Source organism: Oncorhynchus mykiss, chromosome 18 (genome assembly GCF_013265735.2).
Source record: "Oncorhynchus mykiss isolate Arlee chromosome 18, USDA_OmykA_1.1, whole genome shotgun sequence".
Lineage (NCBI taxonomy): Eukaryota > Metazoa > Chordata > Actinopteri > Salmoniformes > Salmonidae > Oncorhynchus > Oncorhynchus mykiss.
The window spans coordinates 63219656-63240794 of record NC_048582.1 but is presented as its reverse complement, the minus strand read 5'-3'; the positions used below and the strand labels follow the sequence as shown (position 1 = coordinate 63240794).

General features: G+C 44.6%; 1 protein-coding gene across 1 annotated transcript in view; it reads left to right on the top strand.

Moving 5' to 3' along the window:
- The window catches only part of csmd3b (CUB and Sushi multiple domains 3b), an 826488-nt gene that overhangs the window by 518928 nt on the left and 286421 nt on the right, over positions 1–21139 (top strand). The window lies entirely within an intron of this gene.

Genomic DNA, 21139 nt, shown 5'->3' with positions numbered 1-21139 from the left:
TGAAAAAAATCTTACTGTTTTCTCAATTCCCTCTCAAAGAGTTGATCCAAGATCCCTTTGAGAGGAATTATTGAGTAAGCAAAGACCGAGGTGGCAAGGATTTGACGGCTAGTATCTTTTCCTGACATAGCCTTGCTTTTGCATGTTTAGTCTCAGCTTAGTGCCATCACACCTAATTCAAATAATCAACTGATCTTCAATCAACGGCTTGATAAGCTGAATCAGGTGTTGCACTGCTGACGTGGGACAAAACCCTGCATTTGTGTGGCTCTTCAGGAGAAGGGTTGAGGAACACTGATATAGTGTGCACCATGAACGTCCCCCTACTTGTTGAGTTCTGAGCACTGAGAAGGAGTAGGAAGGCACAACAAGAGGAGAGGGTACTCTGTTTAAGATATGCCACAGTAAACCCACAGACACACACAGAAACAGAAACAGACAGACGGATGGATGGATGGAGAGACCAATCAACTCAAATCAAATTGTATTGGTCACATACACATGGTTAGCAGATGATAATGCGAGTGTAGCGAAATGCTTGTGCTTCTAGTTCCGACTATGCAGTAAAATCTAACAAGTAATCTAACAAATTCACAACTACTACCTAATACACACAAATACACACAAATGTAAATAGATGAATATATACATAGAAATATATGGATGAGCGATGGCATAGGCAGATGCAGTAGATGGTGTAGAATACAGTATATACATGAGATGAATCATGTAGGATATGTAAACGTTATCAAAAGTGGCATTATTTAAAGTGACCAGTGATACCTCTGTGTAAACATGATTAAAGTGGCGTTATTTAAAGTGACTAGTGATACCTTTATTAAGTATGTTTATTGAAGCTGCCAGAGATTTGAGTCCGTATGTTGGCAGCAGCCTCTCTATGTTAGTGATGGCTGTTTAACAGTCTGATGGCCTCGAGATAGAAGCTGTTTTTCAGTCTCTCGGTCCCAGCTTTGATGCACCTGTACTGACCTCGCCTTCTGGATATTAGCGGTGTGAACAGGCAGTGGCTCGGGTGGTTGTTGTCCTTGATGATCTGTTTGGCTTTCCTGTGACATCGGGTGCTGTAGGTGTCCTGGAGGGCAAGTAGTTTGCCCTGGTGATGCGTTGTGCAAACCGTACTACCCTCTGGAGAACCTTGTGGTTGAGGGCAATGCAATTGCCGTACCAGGTGGTGATACATCCCGACAGGATGCTCTCGATTATGCATCTGTAAAAGTTTGTGAGTGTTTTAGATGACAAGCCACATTTCTTGAGCCTCCTGAGGTTGGAGAGGCTCTGTTGCGCCTTCTTCACTACACTGTCTGTGTGGGTGGACCATTTCAGTTTGTCTGTGATGTTTATGCCGAGGAACTTAAAATGTTCCACCTTCTCCACTACTGTCCATTCGATGTGGATGGAGGGGTGCTCCCTCTGCTGTTTCCTGAAGTCCACGATCATCTCCTTTGTTTTGTTGATGTTGAGTGAGAGGTTATTTTCCTGACACCACACTCCGAAGGCCCTCACCTCCTCCCTGTAGGCCGTCTCGTCGTTGTTGGTAATCAAGCCTACCGCCGTAGTGTCGTCTGCAAACTTGATGACAGCCAGGCAGGGAGACACACAGCTAGACACATAGCCAGACAGACAGACACACACAGAGAGACAGACACAGAGATCTTTCTCTATCCATCTACATCAAAGTCAATCTGCTCCCTGTCCTCTGTCCCTGTAGACGAGTGTCTCTGTGTATCACTAACCAGCTGGGAGAGGTCAAATGGGTTGTCAACGAGGCGAATGCAAAGAGACTAGCATGGCTGCATTGTGCTTTGATAGAGATACTATGGCGTGAGCTATGAATCTCACTGTCTCAATGTAGCAAACAAACTCCAGTCTGATACATCACCTGTTTAGTGTGATTCCCAGACCCAGCTTCGTTGGTATTTCTTTTCTTTCAAGTAGGTCGGTTGCACCATGGAATCTTCCCAAAAGTCCATGTTCTGCACATCTGTCATTCCAGGCAGGCTCAATTCAAAACCCCAAATGATTTGATAAAATACATATAATACTATTTGAACCCAGGTCTAGGGGTTACACTGTTTCCTGCAGTTTCTTCTTCCCTAAGACGAGGTTTCTACTGGTCTTGTTCCCCCATCAAACCTGTCTCTTCCTGTTTATTTACACTACTTAAACTAGCTGCTTCAGTAGAGTAGTGATTTACATTCTGTCATGTTGAGATGTTTCTGGATTGTACTGTATCTCTCTGTAAATTCTACCACGCAGCGCACAGTAAAAGGAATCCAGCAATCGCTCAACATCCATCAAATTCCAGATGTGTCTGAATAAAAGAGTATCTCATGGAGTGTATCCACACATCCACGTCGGCCGGTCCCTACCTACCAGGCAGAAACAAATGAGTAATTATAATAATAATGAAGAACTTTTCAGATATTTCCAACAGAGCTGCACTTCGTTTTTCCTAAGGTCACCTGTCATTTTTCATATTCACTGAAAAAAAACGTGTTCATTTGTCACCACTGTTTGTGTATGCTGTTAGTTTTACTTGCCTTGACCCTGTCGTTCAATGGTGCATGGTATCCGTTGGTGCCAGATCTCCAATCTTGATTGACTACAAAAACCATGGTATCCGTTGGTGCCAGATCTCCAATCTTGAGAGTGACTACAAAAACCATGGTATCCGTTGGTGCCAGATCTCCAATCTTGAGAGTGCCTACAAAAACCATGGTATCCGTTGGTGCCAGATCTCCAATCTTGAGAGTGCCTACAAAAACCATGGTATCCGTGGTGATCTCCAATCTTGAGAGTGACTACAAAAACCAGGGTCCAGACTCACAAACCCGTCTTAAGAAGACATTTCTTCTTAATCTGCTATTTTTCCCTTAACTATAGACTTATGAAGAAAGTTAATTAACCAAAGTTGCTATTCCTCAATAAAGTTATTGAACATGTTCTTATGTTTTTTCCTATGTTTCTTTGCAGAGAAAAACATTAAGAAATGGGATTCTTGAGAATAATGTTATCGGGATTCTTCTGGGAATGTACGTAACTTCAGGACAGCTAAACTCTTGTATTTGACGAATGGATACTTTCGTAACCATGAATGTTTTCTTGTGCCACAGACACAGTTGGCTACCGGACATTTAAATACAGCAAGAAAACTAATTACATGAGTAGTGTCTAGCTAGCTAGTAATTAACAACATATTACTATATTCTAGAAGTGCTATATAGCTAGCTAGCTAGATAGCTAACTTACCGGTTGTGCAGTCCCTCTACCATCGTCTCTCCTATCATGGACAACACTTTCTCCTCCAGCTGGTCCACGTGAATGGTCGATACCCCCCTCCAGTCTTCTTCAACTCCTTGCTTCTCTCAGCTCCTGTAACGGCTGTCTTCCTCCTCCTACGACGAGGAGGAGTAGTAAGAACCGGAGGACCAATGCGCAGCGTGGTACGTGTTCATGCTCTTTATTAAAGCAAGCGAACACTGAAACAAAACAATAAACGACACGTGAAATAACTAACCGAAACAGTTCCACACAGACACAGAAAATAAACACCAACAAAACACAAGTGGGAAAAGGCTACCTAAGTATGATTCTCAATCAGAGACAACTAATGACACCTGCCTCTGATTGAGAACCATACCAGGCCAAACGCAAAACACAACATAGAAAACGGAACGTAGACAAACCCACCCAACTCACACCCTGACCATACTAAAACAAAGACATAACAAAGGAACTAAGGTCAGAACGTGACAGATCCCATCTTCTTAACAGTCGACTTCATGTTGGAAAAAAAAAAATTATGCCGTCACTATCCCTTGTCCTGACAGCAGAGACAGACTTGGCCACTCTCACCCAGTGGTCTCTGCAGTGACCCCGCAGTTATCCAGTCTCCCCAACAACAACCTTCACCTGGCTGCCATTTCCTCCACCTTCACTTCAAGCTCTTGTTTGCTGAAGTTTTATTGCGCTTTCCTGGGTTATCCATTTTGTTTTTGATATAGCTAGTCTGATGGCTAAAGCCAGAAGGCTAAACTGGAAAACCTAACCTCTATCAAAATAAAAAAGTTGGCAGAGCCCCAAATGTTCTTCTGTGCTTCAGCTCAATCCAAAATGCCCTCTCCATGAACTGAAAGAGAGGCTCCTTTTGTAGGGCTAGCCCCTCCCCTCAGAACAATTAACACTAATTAATTGAGCAATTACCAATACAAACCTACATTTTCCATTTAACTAAACATACTAAAGGATATACATTGCAACACGTTTGTGAAAAAAATATCACAACATAACATTTACAAATTTACATCATTTCTGACAGTGTCTTTCAATATTCTCATTTACATTAATGAGCCATTTGGGACAGGCACTACAAAGTCAGCCCAATTCCCTTGGCTCAGGTCCTTAACCAGCATACCCGGAAGCTACAGAGATGGAGAGAGAGAGGAACAGAACAAACAAACAACACGCTCATCCACAACCTTGATAAGTATAATAAATATTGCTTATATTAAATATGAACACTGACAAAAGTGTGAAATGTATGTTCGAAGACAGAGAAGTTAACTTGTGTGTCGACCCACATTGTTACCTTATCTGATAACGGAGCAGGGAGGAGTGATGAATGTGTGCGTGCGTTAAAGAACCAAATGCTGCCCGCGGCCAGTGATGGACTTCTACGTCACATTACCGTCCTCCTCTCCCGAAGCGACCAGGTTCAGGAGCCTTGATAGGTAGTCCGCCGTGACGTTCTCTTTTCCTGCCTTGTGACGGACACAGAACCTAAAGGGCTGGAGCTCTAGATTCCACCTGGTCACACGAGAATTCCGGTCCTTTATGGTCTGGATCCACGTCAGTGCTCTGTGGACCGTGTGCAGGTCAAATTCCCTCCCAAGAAGGTAGTAACGGAGGCTATCTAGGGCCCACTTTATAGCCAGGCACTCCTTATCGATTGTAGAATACCTGGTTTCCCTGGACAACAGTTTCCGACTCAGGTACAGCACAGGAAGCTCTTCTGCTGGCTCCCCTTGGGCCAGTACAGCTCCAGTATCATGAAGGCTTCCTCACACTCCTCAGTCCACTTCACAGGGTTGCTGGCTACCTTTGAAGTGAGGTTGATCAGAGGGACATCGATGGTCGAAAACTGCAGAATGCATCTCCGGTACCAACCTGCCAGACCTAGGAAGGACTTCACCTGTGTCTTGGTTCTAAGTTAAGGGCTGTTCCTGATGGACTCCACTTTGTCCACCTGAGACCGAACTTCACCCTTACCCAGCTGGTAACCCAGGTACTTTGTCTCCTGTTTCGCCCACTCACAATTCAGGAGGTTAAGCGTGAGGCCTGCTTCATGGATCTTCCCAGGACTCTGCTAAGATGCTGTATGTGCTCCTCCCAGTAGTAGCTGTAGATCACCGCGACATCCAAGTAAGCAGCACAGTAATCGTCACAGTCCTGGAGGACCTTGTCCATCAGCCTCTGGAATGTCGCAGGGGCCCCATGAAGGCCAAACTTCATGACCTTGAACTGGAACAGGCCCATCGGCATCCGGAACGCAGTGTAGGCCATGGATTGTTCATCCAGGGGCACCTGCCAGTACTCTTTGAAGAGATCCAATGTGGTGATGTAATGAGCTCTACCTATTCTCATAAGTGTGATATGTATGTACTAAGACAGAACATAACTTGTTTGTCGACCCACATTGTTAACTTATCTGATAACGGAGCAGGGAGGAGTGATGAATGTGTGCGTGCGTTAAAGAACCAAATGCTGCCCGCGGCCAGTGACGGACTTCTACGTCACAGTATAATTTTTTTTTCTTGAGACATAAAGCAGATAATTAAATATAATAAAATTGTGATAAGGTGCTTCTCGGTGAGAGGTGTAGGAGTTAGGCGCAGGAGAGCAGGGATTTCTGAGAAGCGTGTTTAATATAGATATATATATATATATACACACACATAGTCCACCAATACAAAATTGGCACAGATGAAAATCCAAAACTACGCTCTGGAAGGAACAGAAACTCGTGTCAATACACGGAGGAACAACCACAGTTCCGACACTACATACACGTACGTAATAGCGAAAACAATAAACAGCATAGATAATCGAACGCAAATACCCACAAGCTTAATCCTGCACGAATTAAGGCAGGTAACAGGTGCCCTATATACACACAGAAATAAAAGCAATTGAAACCAGGTGTGAAAAGGAACACAGACAAAAAAACTAGAAAAGGAAAAAGGGATCGGTAGCAGCTAGTAAACCGGCAACGCCAAGCACCGCCCGAACAGGGAGAGGAGTTACCTTCGGTAGAAGTCTTGACAGTACCCCCTCCTGACGCGCGGCTCCCGCAGCGTGACGACGCAGGCCTCGAGGACGACCTTGAGGACGAGGCGCAGGGCGATCCGGATGGAGGCGGTGAAACTACCTTAGCATAGGTGGATCCAGTACGTCCTCCACCGGCACCCAGCATCTCTCCTCCGGACCGTATCCCTCCAGTCTACGAGGTACTGAAGACCCCCCCCACCCGACGCCTCGAGTCCAGTATGGACCGAACTGCATACGCCGGCGCACCCCCGAAGTCCAGGGGGGGACGGAGGGACCACCGGCCACCACCGGCCTGAGGAGAGACACATGAAACGAGGGGTTAACACGGTAATAAGGGGGAGCTGTAACCTATAACACCTCGTTTATTCTCCTCAAGACTTGGAATGGCCCCACAATCCGCGAACCCAACATCCGGCTGGGCAGGTGGAGGGGCAGATTTCGGGTCGAGAGCCAGACCCAGTCCCCCAGTGTGTGCACCGGGGCCTCGCTGCGGTGGCGGTCGGCACTGGCCTTCTTCGGCCCGTTTAAGGTACCTGGACTTCGCCCACTCCCCTGGCCAGTCCTGGCAATACCACCGCAGAAACCTACCCACATCCTGGTTCACTCTCTCCACCTGCCCATTACTCTCGGGGTGAAACCCAGAGGTAAGGCTGACCGAGACCTCCAAACGTTCCATGAACGCCTTCCACACCCTGGACATGAACTGCGGACCCCGATCAGAAACAATATCCTCAGGCACCCCGTAGTGCCGGAAGACGTGTGTAAACAGGGCCTCCGCCGTCTGTAGGGCTGTAGGGAGACCGGGCAAAGGGAGGAGACGACAGGACTTAGAAAACCGATCCACAACGACCAGGATCGTGGTGTTGCCCTGTGATGGTGGCAGATCGGTCAAGAAGTCCACCGACAGGTGTGACCAAGGCCGCTGTGGAATGGGAAGGGGTTGTAACTTCCCTCTGGGCAGGTGCCTAGGAGCCTTGCACTGAGCGCACACTGAGCAGGAGGACACATAAACCCTCACGTCCTTGGCTAAAGTGGACCACCAGTACTTCCCACCAAGACATCGCACTGTCCTACCGATCCCCGGGTGACCAGAGGAGGGGGACGTGTGAGCCCACCAAATTAGCCTGTCTCTAACCTCCAGCGGAACATACACCCATCCCGCTGGACACTGTGGGCTCAACACGCGATGCTCGCTCAATGTCTGCGTCCATCGCCCACCTCACAGGTGCCACTAGACAAGAAGCCGGGAGGATGGGCGCAGGATCAATAGCCCGCTCCTCCGTATCATATAGTCGGGACAGTGCGTCTGCCTTAGTGTTCTGGGAGCCTGGTCTATAGGAGATGGTAAACCTAAATTGGGTGAAAAACATGGCCCACCTTGCCTGACGAGGGTTCAGTCTCCTCGCTGCCCGAATGTACTCTAGATTACGGTGGTCAGTCCAGACAAGCCAATGTCTCCACACCTTCAGGGCTCTGACAACAGCCAGCAGCTCCCGATCCCCCACGTCATAGTTTTGCTCCGCCGGGCTGAGCTTCCGAGAAAATAAAGCACAGGGGCGGAGCTTCGGTGGCGTACCCGAGCGCTGGGAGAGCACGGCTCCAACCCCAGCCTCGGATGCGTCCACCTCCACTATGAATGCCAAAGAGGGGTCCGGATGCGCCAGCACGGGAGCCGAGGTAAAAAGAGCCTTCAGGCGACCAAAAGCCCTGTCCGCCTCAGCCGACCATCCCAGACGCGTCGGTCCCCCCTTCAGCAGTGACGTAATGGGAGCTGCCACCTGCCCAAAACCCCCGGATAAATCTCCAGTAGTAGTTGGCAAACCCTAAGAACCGCTGCACCTCCTTTACCGTGGTTGGAGTCAGCCAATTACGCATGGCTGCAATGCGGTCATCCTCCATCACCAACACCGATGTGGAAATGCGATACCCAAGGAAGGAGACAGCATGTTGGAAGAAAAAGCATTTCGCAGCCTTGACGTACAGGTCATGCTCCAACAGTCGCCCAAGTACCTTGCGCACCAGAGACACATGCGTGGCACGTGTAGCGGAATAGATCAGAATATCATCGATGTAAACAACCACACCCTGACCGTGCAGGTCCCTGAGAATCTCGTCTACAAAAGATTGGAAGACTGCTGGAGCATTCTTCAACCCGTACAGCATGACGAGGTACTCATAATGGCCAGATGTGGTACTAAACGCTGTCTTGCACTCATCTCCCTTCCGGATACGCACCAAGTTATATGCACTTCTGAGATCCAGTTTTGTGAAAAACCGTGCTCCGTGAAATGACTAAATCGCTGTGGCAATGACAGGTAACGGGTAACTATACCCCACCGTGATGGAATTTAGACCTCTATAGTCAATGCACGGACGCAGACCTTCCTCCTTCTTCTTCACAAAAAAGAAACTCGAGGAGGCAGGTGAGATGGAGGGCCGAATGAACCCCTGCCCCAGAGATTCAGATATGTATGTCTCCATAGCCCCCGTCTCCTCCTGTGACAGGGGATACACGTGACTCCTGGGAAGTGCAGCGCCTACCAGGAGATTTATCGCACAATCCCCTCGCCGATGAGGTGGTAATTGGGTCGCCTTCATTTTACAGAAGGCGAGAGCCAAATCGGCATATTCTGAGGGAATGCGCACGGTGGAGACTTGGTCTGGACTCTCCACCGTTGTAGCACCGATGGAAACTCCTACACACCTGCCTGAGCACTCCTCCGACCACCACTGTAGAGCCCTCTGTTGCCACGAAATCCTGGGGTTGTGACGGGCCAACCAGGGGATCCCCAACACCACTGGAAACGCAGGAGAATCAATGAGGAAGAGACTAATTCTCTCCTCATGACCCTCCTGCGTGACCATACCCGGTGGAGCCGTGGCCTCCCTGACTAGCCCTGACCCTAATAGTCGGCTATCTAAGGCGTGCACTGGGAAGAGTTTGTCAAGCTGAACAAGGGGAATCCCTAACCTGTGCGCTAAACCGCGGTCAATAAAATTCCCTGCCGCGCCTGAATCTACTAGCGCCTTATGCCGGGAAAGAGGGGAAAATTCAGAAAAAACAATCCATACATACATGTGACCAACAGGGGGCTCTGGGTGAGCCTGGTGCCGACTTACCTGAGGTGTCCGGGCAGTGCTCGGCCTGGCGTCTCGACTCCCTGGATGACCCCCCCCCCAGCACCGGTCAGCACCGGTCAGCAGTGTGGCCTCTGTGACCACAGCTGGCACAGGAAAGGCCCCCTCCTCCGGTCGCCCTCGCTGCAGCACTTCCTAGCTCCATGGGTGTTGGAGTGGTGGAGCTGGGGGATGGAACTGACAGAGCCCGATCTGGACGTCCCCGGGTCGCCAGCAAGTTGTCCAACCGAATGGACATGTCGATCAACTGGTCCAAGGAGAGGGTGGTGTCTCTACAGGCCAGCTCCCTACGGACGTCCTCACGCAAGCTACACCTATAGTGATCGATCAAGGCCCTGTCGTTCCATCCCGCGCCAGCGGCCAAGGTCCGGAACTCTAGAGCAAAGTCCTGAGCACTCCTCTTCTCCTGCCTCAGATGGAACAGCCATTCACCCACCGCTCGACCCTCAGGTGGGTGATCAAACACGGCCCGAAAGCGGCAGGTGAACTCTGGGTAGTGGTCCCTCGCCGAGTCAGGATCGTTCCATACCGCGTTGGCCCAGGTACAGGTCCATCTGGAGTAAGAACCCCTGGCACCCGGCCGCCGTCCCATTGTACTCCCTCGGGAGGGCGAGTCGAATCCCACTGTGCTCAGGCAATGAAGGAGAGGGTAGTGGTACTAGTTGGGGTGTGGCTGATAAAGGTGTGGGAAGGCCACCTCTCTCCCATCTTTCTATCGTCGCCATCACCTGATCCATGGCGGTCCCCAGCCGGTGTAACACTGCCGTGTGGTGTTGAACTCGCTCCTCCACGGACCCTGGGAGTGCGTCTGCTCCTGCTGACTCCATAATTTATTTGTGCAGGATTCTGTGATAAGGTGCATCTCGGTGAGAGGTGTAGGAGTCAGGCACAGGAGAGCAGGGATTTCTAAGAAGCGTGTTTAATATAGATATATGTATCTACACACACACATATAGTCCACCAATACAAAATTGGCACAGATGAAAATCCCAAACTACGCTCTGGAAGGAACAGAAACTTGTGTCAATACACGGAGGAACAACCACAGTTCCGACACTACATACACGTACGTAATAGCGAAAACAATAAACAGCATAGTTAATCGAACGCAAAACACACAAGCTTAATCCTGCACGAATTAAGGCAGGCAACAGGTGCCCTATATACACACAGAAATAAAAGCAATTGAAACCAGGTGTGAAAAGGAACACAGACAAAACAACCAGAAAAGGAAAAAGGGATCGGTAGCGGCTAGTAAACCGGCTAGTAAACCGGCGACGCCGAGCGCCGCCCGAACAGGGAGAGGAGTTACCTTCGGTAGAAGTCGTGACAAAAATGCAAATATCATCACTTTATTAAATCTTTATTAAATCCTATCATCCCTGTCACTTAGGCTTAGTTATTGGTTTCAAGCACGTCACTAATGTCAATGCCACATAAAAAATATATTTAAGTTCTTAGGAAAGATATTTACTAAGTTCCTAAGAAAACTATGAATTCCTAAGAACATTTTGACGAATTTCACTTACAAACAAACTTATGAAGTTTTTATTTCTCCCCTTAAGTTTTTTTGTTAGAAGTGTTTTGTGAATCTGGACTCAGGTATTCTGCTTCAGGGGTACAGTACACATTGGGCAGTGAAAAAAATGGAAATGGAAAGAAATTGAAATTCATCAATACAAAGTGGGCAATGTTAGTCTTTAAGGAAGGCTGAAGGGGTTTGTTTTTGGATGTGGATTTGTAAAAAACAGCTGCCTGCCACCAGACCTCCAGCAGCCTGTTAGTTGGTATAGTGTACAGTATGAATCATGTGTGGCAGACAGGCAGTTACACAAGCTTCAAGTTTCCCAGCCATCCATCACAAACATCGATTTCTGTAACCTCCCAAAACAAACAACTTTCAAATGAGAATGAATGTGTTGTGCAACCGTCAGCATCAACAACCAGTTAGATTTAAGGGTATCTTCATAACCTAAAGGAGTTCTGATGCCCTTTCAAACCCTGATCTATGCAGCATAATCATATGTGACACATACAGTATACAGTGCCTTCAGAATGTATTCACACCCCTTAACATTATCCACATTTAGTTGTGTTACAAAGTGGGATTCACTTTAAATCCCACCAAAGTGTGATTTAATTGTAATTTTTTTGTCAACGATCTACACAAAATACTGTTTCATTTCAAATGTGGAAGAAAAATTATTATAAATTATTTTAAAAATGCATAATGTATGAAACATAAAACACTAATACATGTATATATTGATTAGATAAGTATTCAACCCCATGTGTCAATAGTCTAGGTGATGTGGGTAAGGCAGAGTCAGGCGCAGGACACAGAGATGAGTAATAATCTTAACTTTACTCAATAAACAATCTTCCATCAAGGAGAACAAAATTCCAGAGCACATAAACGAGACATGTTGACAACAATAAGCACGCACAAAACCATGATGTAACCAGAGGGTTAAATAGGGAATAAATTATAATGTAATGGAAACCAGGTGTGTACAATCAAGACCAAACAAATGGAAAAAGAAATGTAGATCAGTGGAGACTAGAAAGCCGGTGACGTTGACCGCCGAACGCCGCCCGAACAACGAGAGGCACCAACTTCGGCGGAAGTCGTGACACCCTGAGTCAATACATGTTAGAATCACCTTTTGCATTTTTTTGATTCCAGTTGAGTTGCTAAGAGCTTTGACCATGTGGATTTTACCATATTTTCCCATTATTCTGTAAAAAAAATCTTAAATATCTGTCATGCCTTGCCATAGATTTTCAAGACGATTTAAGTCAAAACAGTAACTAGGCCAGTCAGGAACATTCAATGTCGTCTTAGTAAGCAACTTCAGTGTATATTCGGCCTTGTGTTTTAGGTTGTCTTACTGAAAGGTACATTTGTCTCCCAGTGTCTGTTGGAAAGCATAAAGAAACCAAGTTTTCCTCAAAAATGTTGCCTGTGCTTAGCTCTATTCTGTTTATTTTTATCCAAAAACCTCCCTAGTCCTTGCTGATGTCAAGCATAGCAATAACATGATGCAGTCACCACCATGCTTAGAGACGTAAAGAGTGTGTAACGGCTGTCGTCGGAATGAGACCAAAGCGCAGCGTGGAAAAAAACACTCAAACAAAATGACAAAAGGAGAACACGAAAGCGCACAGTTCTGTCAGGAAAAATACTAAACAAAAAACAAGATCCCACAAACAACAAAAGGAAAATGACAATAAATATGTGATCCCCAATCAGAGACAACGATAGACAGCTGCCTCTGATTGGGAACCACACATGGCCAAAAACAAAGAAATAGAAAACATAGACTAGAAAACATAGACTTCCCCACCGAGTCACACCCTGACCTAACCAAACATAGAGAATAAAAAGTATCTCTAAGGTCAGGGCGTGACAGAGTGGTACTCAGTAATGTGTTGTGTTGGATTTGCCCCAAACATAACGCTTGCTATTCAGGACATAAAGTTAATTTCTTTGCCACATTTTTCTACCGTATTATTTTAGTGCCTTATTGCAAACAGGATGCATGTTTTGTAATAATAAAAAAAAATCTGTACAGGCTTCCTTATTTTCACTCTGTCATTTATGTTAGTATTGTAGAGTAACAACAATGTTGTTAATCCATCCTCAGTTTTCTCCTATCACAGCCATTAAACTCTGTCACTGTTTTAAAATCACCATTGGCCTCATGGTGAAAACCCAGAGTGGTTTCCTTCCTCTCTGGCAACTGAGTTAGGAAGGGCACCTTTATCTTTGTAGTGTCTGGGTGTGTTGATACGCAATCCAGAGTGTAGTTAATAACTTCACCATGCTCAAAGGTATATTCAATCTCTGCTTTTCTTTTTTACCCATATACCAATAGGTGCCCTTCTTTGCGAACCATTGAAAAACCTCCCTGGTCTTTGTGGTTGAAACTGTGCTTGAAATTCACTGATCAACTGAGGAACCTTACAGATAATTAATTATATGTGTGGGGTACAGAGGTGGGGTAATCATTTTCAAATAATGTTAAACACTGTTATTGCACACAGAGGGAGTCCATGCAACTTATTATGGGACTTGTTAAGCACATTTTTACTCCTGAAATTATTTAGGCTTGCCATAACAAAAGGATTGAATACTTATTGACTCAATACATTTCAGCTTTGCATTTTTTATTAATTTGTAAACATTTCTAAAAAACATAATTGCACTTTGACATTATGGGGTATTGTGTGTAGATCAGTGGCACAAAATCTCAAATTAATCCATTTTAAATTCAGGCTGTAAAACAATAAAATGTGGAACAAGTCAAAGGGTGTGAATACTTTCTGAAGGCACTGTACTGAATACACTACGCCCTCCGCCCTCATAATCGTCCAATTCCCCTTTACTGCACTGTGTATACTGTACAACCTTTACATATACTGTATGTAAAAAAAAAAAAAAGATCTGAAAGTACAAATCAAACCAACCCATAAGGCATGTAATCCAACTGGGATGCTTAAACCCAATGAACAGACAGCCGTACTTTCCATCTCTCGTCAGTTTAATGTTTCAAGATGAATCTCTGCTGACTGTAAAGTGTGTTTCCACCTCCTATTGTTCTCTTATTGGCCCATTCATCACAGCAGGTGGCATTTATGAGGGACGCCATGCTCTTTCCACAGGGTGCAATAACAGTCACATGTGATTGTATACTACGCATATTTTTCAAATGGGTGGAAACAAGACATTGTACATCACTGTTATAGCATAGCAGTTAAACATGTACTACGTGTACAAAGGCCGGTGTTCGAGATCTGGAGCCAATTCATATTTTTTTAGAGGAATTTTATTTTTTTGCTGAATTGACGAAGCCCTCTCATGGACACGAGGAAGCATTAAGGTATGGCTTGCATCCCAAATAGTACCCTAGTCCCTATGGGCCCTGGTCAAAAGCAGTGTACTATATTGGGAATAGGGTGTCATTTGGGTTTGAGCAGTGGTGTAAAGTACCTAGGTAAAAAATGCTTTAAAGTACTACTTAAGTATTTTTTTTGGGGGGGGGGGGGTATCTGTACTTTACTATTCACATACTTTTACCTCACTACATTCCTAAAGAAAATCATGTACGTTTTACTCCTTTTTGCTGACACCCAAAAGTACTAGTTACATTTTGAATGCTTAGCAGGACAGAAAAATGGTCCAATTCACACACTTATCAAGAGAACGTTCCTGGTCATCCCTACTGCCTCTGATCTGACAGACTCACTAAACACAAGTGCATCCTTTGTAAATGATGTGTGAATGTTGAAGCGTGTCCCTGGCTATCCATAAATAAATAAAGAACAGGAAAATGGTGCCGTCTGGTTTGCTTAATATAAGGAATTTGAAATGATTTATACTTTTACTTTTGATACTTAAGTATATTTAAAACCAAATACTTTTAGACTTTTACTCAAGTAGTATTTTACTGGATGACTTTCACTTTGACTTGAGTCATTTTCTATGAAGGTGTCTTTACTTTTACTCAAGTATGACAATTGAGTACTTTTTCCACCACTGGGTTTGAGTGTGTTTCTTTGTACTCAGACAATAGTAGTCTGCGTCCTCCATTCACCAGTAGTCTGCCACTCACCATTTTTATAAACACTCCATTTTTCTAAACATTGCTCTGAGGCAGATTGGTATGTCAGTATCTCAGTTCCAGCTCAATAAACACAGTTTATTATGACACACACACACACACACACACACAGTGTGTGCCGTCTTGTGATTCAACGACTATTACAATATGATCTATTATTAGTGTAAAGGCTCTCATTCTCTTCCTAAAGAAGTCAAGGACTTAATTGCTTAGTATGGAATCAGGAGGAATATATGGGAGAGAACAGCAAGCAGACTGATTTTAGTATGCCTAGCTCAGGAGATGATACTCCATAAAATAATCTCCACACAGAGATTTAAAAGCATCATTAGCATAGATATTAAAACAATATTCTGACTGTGCATCGGTCTACATTTTTTGTACGTTTCTGAGGTTATCTTTCAGCAGCAGTGGATTTCCCTCCCTGCAGTTTATTTTATGCCTGTGTCTGTGTTCCAAATGGCACCCTATTTTTGACCAGAGCCCTATAAGCCCAGGTCAAACGTAGTGCACTATATAAGGAATGGGGTGCCATTTGTGATGCGGATCTATGCCTCACTGTTGTATAGATCGTTTGTGTTCCATCATCTGGTTGATATGTTTTAACACATCTCCAAGAGTACTGAATTAATTGTCCCTTCCGTTAGATTAAGTCTAATGGTTCTTGGAATACAGAAAGACCAGTAATAGTAATATTTACTAGGTTTCCGACCAGCAACCATGCTAAGTATATGGAAAGTACACAGGTTATTCCCTTACTTTGCCCATATAATAATGGCTATGCAATATCATTTGATTTCATTTCATTTATTAAATGTATTTGATAGGGACAATGCATGTGAATCAATGCATATGAATCAACCTGGAGCAGGTTGAGAGCTTCAAGTTCCTTGGCGTCAATAACAATAACAGCTGCTACTCTCTGTTCATCATATATGCATAGTCACTTTAACCATATCTACATGTACATACTACCTCGATCAGCCTGACTAACCGGTGTCTGTATGGAGCCTCGCTGCTTTTTATAGCCCCGCTACTGTATATAGCCTGTCTTTTTACTGTTGTTTTATTTCTTTACTTACGTATTGTTCACCTATTGTTTCTTTACTTTCCTAGCCAACGTGCTTCTACACCTGCATTGCTAGCTGTTTCGGGGTTTTAGGCTGGGTTTCTGTACAGCACTTTGAGATATCAGCTGATGTACGAAGGGCTTTATAAATACATTTGATTTCATTTGATTCACCTAATACCTTTTTTTTGCACTATTGGTTAAAGCCTGTAAGTAAGCATTTCACTGTAAGGTTGTTGTATTCAGCGCGTATGACCAATAAAGTTTGATTTGAATTGAAATGTTTTTAAAAGTGACAGATTTAGCCAGCTGGCTTGTTTTTAACTGTAGTCCCTGGGTAAGGTTGATAAATAACATTTAAAAAATCATCGTAAACATGAAATGTCACAAAGATGTTTGTTGAAAGCCATCAAATGTAATGAAATCTGAACGTTTTGAACACTTCTGTCTCAATGGACACTTCTGTCTCAGTAGACACTTCTGTCTCAATGGACACTTCTGTCTCAAAAGTTGACACTTCTGTCTCAGCAGCGGACACTTCTGTCTCAGCAGCGGACACTTCTGTCTCAGCAGAGGACACTTCTGTTTCAGCAGTAGACACTTCTGTCTCAGCAGAGGTGTCTTCTGTCTCAACAACGGACACTTCTGTCTCAGCAGAGGACACTTCTGTCTCAGCAGCGGACACTTCTGTCTCAGCAGCGGACACTTCTGTCTCAGCAGAGGACACTTCTGTCTCAGCAGCGGACACTTCTGTCTCAGCAGAGGACACTTCTGTCTCAGCGGCGGACACTTCTGTCTCGGCAGCTGACACTTCTTTCTTAAAAGCTGACTCTTTTGTCTCAACAACGGACACTTCTGTCTCAGCAGAGGACACTTCTGTCTCGGCAGCGGACACTTCTGTCTCGGTAGCGGACACTTCTGTCTCGGCAGCGGACACTTCTGTCTCAACAACGGACACTTCTGTCTCAGCAGAGGACACTTCTGTCTCAGCAGAGGACACTTCTGTCTCAACAACGGACACTTCTGTCTCAGCAGAGGACACTTCTGTCTTGGCAGCGGACACTTCTTTCTTAAAGGCTGACATTTCTGTCTCAACAACGGACACTTCTGTCTCAGCAGAGGACACTTCTGTCTCAGCAGCGGACACTTCTGTCTCAGCAGAGGACACTTCTGTCTCAGCAGAGGACACTTCTGTCTCAGCAGGGGACACTTCTGTCTCAGCAGAGGACACTTCTGTCTCAGCAGCGGGCACTTCTGTCTCAGCAGAGGACACTTCTGTCTCAACAGCGGACACTTCTGTCTCAGCAGCGGACACTTCTGTCTCAGCAGAGGACACTTCTGTCTCAACAGCGGACACTCTTCTGTCTCGGCAGCGGACACTTCTTTCTTAAAAGCTGACACTTCTGTCTCAACAGCGGACACTTCTGTCTCAACAGCGGACACTTCTGTCTCAACAGTGGACACTTCTGTCTCGGCAGCGGACACTTCTGTCTCAGAGCTCAATGAAGCGACAGGTGCTTGCTATCGAACTGCGGGAATAAGGGTCCAGAAAAGATAGTGTCTTGTTTCTCTGTCTAAAGCCAGAGAGCATAGCAGAGAGACAGTAGCTTAACTGCTGAGTTGCCTGTAGTGTGGTGATGGTAATGGCTTATAGAGGATCCTCCACATTCCATCTCCTAATGGCATCGCTTTATCATCGTCTGTAGGCTCCAACGGAGTGCTTCCCTACCTCCTTCCCTTTTTCATTCTGTCTCCCTCTCTCTTTCTCTCTCTCTAACTCTGTCTGTGTCTCTCTCTAACTCTCTGTCTGTGTCTCTCTCTAACTCTCTGTCTGTGTATCTCTCTAACTCTCTCTCTTTCTCTCTCTAACTCTCTGTCTGTGTCTCTCTTTCTCTCTCTAACTCTCTCTCTTTCTAACTCTCTAACTCTCTGTCTGTGTCTCTCTTTAACTCTGTCTGTGTCTCTCTCTAACTCTCTGTCTAACTCTCTCTCTAACTCTCTGTCTGTGTCTCTCTCTAACTCTCTGTCTGTGTCTCTCTCTAACTCTCTGTCTAACTCTCTCTCTCTCTATCTCTCTCTCTCTCTCTCTCTCTCTCTCTAACTCTCTCTCTAACTCTCTGTGTCTCTCTCTAACTCTCTGTGTCTCTCTCTAACTCTCTCTCTAACTCTCTGTCTGTGTCTCTCTCTAACTCTCTGTCTGTGTCTCTCTCTAACTCTCTCTCTCCCTTTCTCTCTCTAACTCTCCCTCCCTTTCTCTCTCTAACGCCGTCTCTCTTTCTCTCTAACTCTGTCTCTCTCTCTCTAACTCTGTCTCTCTCTCGCTCTCTCTCTCTAACTATGTCTCTTTCTCTCTCTCTCTAACTCTGTCTCTCTCTCTCTCTCTAACTCTGTCTCTCTCTCTCTCTCTCTCTCTCTCTCTCTCTCTCTAACTCTGTCTCTCTCTCTCTCTCTAACTATGTCTCTCTCTCTCTCTCTCTAACTCTGTCTCTCTCTCTCTCTAACTATGTCTCTCTCTCTCTCTCTCTCTAACACTCTCTCTCTCTCTCTCAATTCAATTCAATTCAAGGGGCTTTATTGGCATGGGAAACATGTGTTAACATTGCCAAAGCAAGTGATGTAGATATTATACAAAGGGTGAAATAAACAATAAAAATTAACAGTAAACATTACACACAGAAATTTCAAAGCAATAAAGACATTACAAATGTCATATTATATATATACAGTGTTGTAACAATGTACAAATGGTTAAAGAACACAAGGGAAAATAAATAAGCAAAAATATGGGTTGTATTTTACAATGGTGTTTGTTCTTCACTGGTTGCCCTTTTCTTGTGGCAACAAGTCACAAATCTTGCTGCTGTGATGGCACACTGTGGAATTTCCCCCAGTAGATAAGGGAGTTTATCAAAATTGGATTTGTTTTCGAATTCTATGTGGATCTGTGTAATCTGAGGGAAATATGTATCTCTAATATGGTCATACATTTGACAGGAGGTTAGGAAGTGGAGCTCAGTTTTCACCTCATTTTGTGGGCAGTGTGCACATAGCCTGTCTTCTCTTGAGAGCCAGGTCTGTCTACGGCAGCCTTTCTCAATAGCAAGGCTATGCTCACTGAGTCTGTACATAGTCAAAGCTTTCCTTAAGTTTGGGTCAGTCACAGTGGACAGGTATTCTGCCACTGTGTACTCTCTGTATAGGGCCAAATAGCATTCTAGTTTGCTCTGTTTTTTTGTTAATTCTTTCCAATGTGTCAAGTAATTATCTTTTTGTTTTCTCATGATTTGGTTGGGTCTAATTGTGCTGCTGTCCTGGGGCTCTGTGGGGTGTGTTTGTGTTTGTGAACAGAGCCCCAGGACCAGCTTGCTTAGGGGACTCTTCTCCAGGTTAATCTCTCTGTAGGTGATGGCTTTGTTATGGAAGGTTTGGGAATCGCTTCCTTTTAGGTGGTTGTAGAATTTAACAGCTCTTTTCTGGATTTTGATAATTAGTGGGTATCAGCCTAATTCTGCTCTGCATGCATTATTTGGTGTTCTACGTTGTACACAGAGGATATTTTTGCAGAATTCTGTATGCAGAGTCTCAGTTTTGTGGTTGTCCCATTTTGTGAAGTCTTGGTTGGTGAGCAGACCCCAGACCTCACAACCATAAAGGGCAATGGGCTCTATGACTGATTCAAGTATTTTTAGCCAGATCCTAATTGGTATGTTGAAATGTATGTTCCTTTTGATGGCATAGAATGCCCTTCTTGCCTTGTCTCAGATCGTTCACAGCTTTGTGGAAGTTACCTGTGGCGCTGATGTTTAGGCCAAGGTATGTATAGTTTTTTTGTGTGCTCTAGGGCAACAGTGTCTAGATGGAATTTGTATTTGTGGTCCTGGCGACTGGACCTTTTTTTAGAACACCATTATTTTGGTCTTACTGAGATTTACTGTCAGGGCCCAGGTCTGACAGAATCTGTGCAGAAGATCTAGGTGCTGCTGTAGGCCCTCCTTGGTTGGTGACAGAAGCACCAGATCATCAGCAAACAGTAGACATTTGACTTCGGAATCTAGTAGGGTGAGGCCGGGTGCTGCAGACTTTTCTAGTGCCCGCGCCAATTCATAGATATATATGTTTTTAAATCAACAAAGCATGAGAAGACTTTGCCTTTATTTTGGTTTATTTGGTTGTCAATTAGGGTGTGCAGGGTGAATACATGGTCTGTTGTATGGTAATTTGGTAAAAAGCCAATTTGACATTTGCTCAGTACATTGTTTTCGTTGAGGAAATGTAAGAGTCTGCTGTTAATGATAATGCAGAGGATTTTCCCAAGGTTACTGTTGACGCATATTCCACGGTAGTTATTGGGGTCAAATTTGTCTCCACTATTGTGGATTGGGGTGATCAGTCCTTGGTTCCAAATATTAGGGAAGATGCCAGAGCTAAGGATGATGTTAAAGAGTTTTAGTATAGCCAATTGGAATTTGTTGTCTGTATATTTGATCATTTCATTAAGGATACCATCAACACCACAAGCCTTTTTGGGTTGGAGGGTTTTTATTTTGTCCTGTAACTCGTTCAAGGTAATTGGAGAATCCAGTGGGTTCTGGTAGTCTTTAATAGTTGATTCTAAGATTTGTATTTGATCATGTATATGTTTTTGCTCTTTATTCTTTGTTATAGAGCCAAAAAGATTGGAGAAGTGGTTTACTCATACATCTCCATTTTGGATAGATAATTCTTTGTGTTGTTTGTTTAGTGTTTTCCAATTTTCCCAGAAGTGGTTAGAGTCTATGGATTCTTCAATTACATTGAGCTGATTTCTGATGTGCTGTTCCTTCTTTTTCCGTAGTGTATTTCTGTATTGTTTTAGTGATTCACCATAGTGAAGGCGTAGACTCAGGTTTTCCGGGTCTCTATGTTTTTGGTTGGACAGGTTTCTCAATTTCTTTCTTAGATTTTTGCATTCTTCATCAAA